The following is a 3,042-nucleotide window of genomic DNA, read 5'->3' on the forward strand; positions in this document are numbered from 1 at the left end:
AAATGAAACTTATAAATCAATAAACCCCGTACAAAACAATTGGTGACATATGCTTGGATATCATTAAATTTATTGTCTTCATAAGTGACTTGGGAATCTGAACTCATATACATCATTCATCCCATATTGTTACTTATATAAAATAGGCTTAATAGCTTATTTTGTTCCCAGTTTTGGTGAATTGTGTCAATTAGATCCATCCTTTAAAAAAGTATCAATTGCATCCTTACTTGGTAAAATTTGCCTCAATCAAGTCCCTTCCGTTAAATACTCATATACGGCGTTAACTTTTTATTCTCTCTCCACTGTTTCACTACAACACAGCAGACCTTTCTGACACACTTGACACGTAAAGTTTTTTATGAATCTAAATGAAACCTTCTAAATGTTCTTCCTCTGACTCTTGCCTCTCCTTCGATCACTACCTCACTGAGCTCCTCCACCCTGAAATTCAATGACCCCTTTTCGAATTCAACTCCAAACCCCAAATAATCGACCTCGACACCCCTAAACCCCTCACATTGCTTCACAAGAAACCTCAATTAAATAGGAAACCTTCTCTACAAATCTCTCTCCCAAGAAGATCGAGTGGATTCAATTTGGGAAACAGGATCCCAACCCGTCTATGGTATTGTTGGAGAACCGGCCGGAGAATAAGCACTACAGAGGAGTCCGCCAACGGCCTTGGGGAAAGTTTGCCGCCGAGATTTGCGACCCGAACAAGCGCGGGTCAAGAGTGTGGCTTGGAACCTTCGACATCGCCAAGGCCTACGATCGTGTTGCCTTTAGGCTTTGCGGCTCAAAGGCTATCCTCAAGTTCCCGCTTGAAGCAAGCGTAGTGGAGGAGGCCGCCGACGCCGAAGGCGAAAAGAAGCAGCGCCACGAGGAGGAGGAGGTAGAAGAAGTCAAGCCAGTTGTGAAGAAGGAGAAAACAACGGAACAGGAGGTGAACTGTTTTCGGGAGTTTTCGGAAGTGCCAAAGGTGGCGAATTTCCCGTCGTATGTGAAGGAGTTGGCGAGCCTGTTCTCTGGTGCTGACGGACATCACGAACACCGGCGTGGTTAAGCTTGGTGACAGAAGGGTGGTGTGTTTGACGGAGACGCAGAAGGGGGCGATTGTGATTGACCCTAATATGTTGGAAACGGTGGGGAAGTTCGTGTACAGTGACTCGTTGGGGGTCTGATTCACTACGCACCCTGTTGTGAGGGATAAGGAGTTTGTGACATTGTTTCCAGATTTGGTGAGAGCAGGGTACCTTAGGTGAGGATGGAGCCCAATACCAAATGATATTTGGATATCTTAGCCTTAGATTGTGGAAAGATCATAATGCATAAGAGTGACTTATGGTTTACTTAACATTGATTAATTAACAGGGTTGGACGATTCAAAATACCACTGGATGGAAGTCTATATGGAGAACTAGATGCAACATTGGGCCTAAATGAACATGGGAAAGGCATGGACTTGTGCAGCATAAACCCTAATCATCTAGGAAAGAAATAAATATATGCGTATGCTTGTGGAGCACAATGACCTTGTAACCCCAATCAATTTCTTCTTCCCCATTTTTTTTTCTCTCTGATTTGTGTGTATTGTGTTAATTGATGGCAACGATATTGAGAATAAAAGATATGATAGATGAATTGATTGCTGACAATGGAGGTGGAAAATGAGTGGGAGAGAATAAAAGAGTGTTTGGGTTTGGATAATCAACGAATGAGTTATCTAAATCAAAGTAATGGAGGTGGAAAAATGGAGATTGTGTGTTTGACTTTTTGTATTAGAATTGAAAGTATAACTGCATAAAAGGACGAAATGATAGCACTGACAGATGACAGAACGACCTGCTGTGTTGTAGAGAAACCGATGAGAGAGAATAAAAGTTAACTCTGTTTGTGAGTATTTAACGGAAGGGACTTGATTAAGGCAAATTTTACTAAGTAGAGATATAATTGATATTTTTTTACAAAAGAGGGATCTAATTGACACAACTTACCAAAACTGAGGACAAAATAAACTATTAAACCTATAAAATACATACATGAAAACAAAACATTTATTTGATATAAGTAATTAGATAAATTAATTTTATATAATGAATGATTTTGATACTTATATCATCCATGACTAAATAAGAGTAAGATTCACTTTTCACATAAACTCTAAAACATCTTGTTTATACAACTACAAGAGATATGAGCGTCTTTCTCAAATACACTATATAATTCAGTGAAACTAGCATCCCACGTAAATAAATCTTCTTGTGTTTAAGATTTTCTTTTCAACGTGTCTACTCTTATATGAAAAGTATCTAAATCTGAAAATAAATAATATCTAAACTTAAAATCTATTCCACGTAGTGCACTTAAAATATATATATATATATATATATATATATATATATATATATATATATATATATATATATATATATATATATATATATATATATATATATATATATATATACTAATACAAACTATTCCACGTAGTTTTTTCAAACTTTTAAGCGTCAAACAGTGAACTGTACATATGCCTCAGAAATTGTGGGTCAGCCTCCTCAATTTGTGTGATTTGCTTATACTCTTTCTTTTTATCTCTGTTTAAAAATAGAAAATATTTTTTTAATAATTTTTCTTAACAACTATTTTACAACTGATAATTCGTGATGGATCGTTTTAAATTTACGAATTAATAAAATAATGATATATAATTTATTATTAAAAAATTATTAATATATTATAATTTTTAAAAAGTAGGTTAATAACATTTTCATAATGATTACATATCGTTATTTTATTAGTTCATTTAAATTTATTTTTTAAAAATATAAGAAACAAACTAATCATAAATTATTACGTTGTCAAAATGTTGTCATTTGTGCATATGCCTCATAGTTGAGGGTCACCCGTCAAGTTGTGTGCATTTGCTTATACTCTTTTTTTAATTTCTATTTAAAAGAAAAAATATTTTTTAATAACTTTTTCTAACAACTCTTTTGTAAGTGATAACTTGTGATTATTTATTTTAAATATACGAAT

General features: G+C 34.6%; 1 pseudogene; it reads left to right on the top strand.

Annotated features, from left to right (window-relative positions):
• Window positions 1–371: 371 nt before the first annotated feature.
• Window positions 372–1,066, top strand: LOC108327527 (ethylene-responsive transcription factor 5-like; annotated as a pseudogene).
• Window positions 1,067–3,042: the final 1,976 nt, after the last annotated feature.

This window comes from Vigna angularis, chromosome 2 (assembly GCF_016808095.1).
Source record: "Vigna angularis cultivar LongXiaoDou No.4 chromosome 2, ASM1680809v1, whole genome shotgun sequence".
Lineage (NCBI taxonomy): Eukaryota > Viridiplantae > Streptophyta > Magnoliopsida > Fabales > Fabaceae > Vigna > Vigna angularis.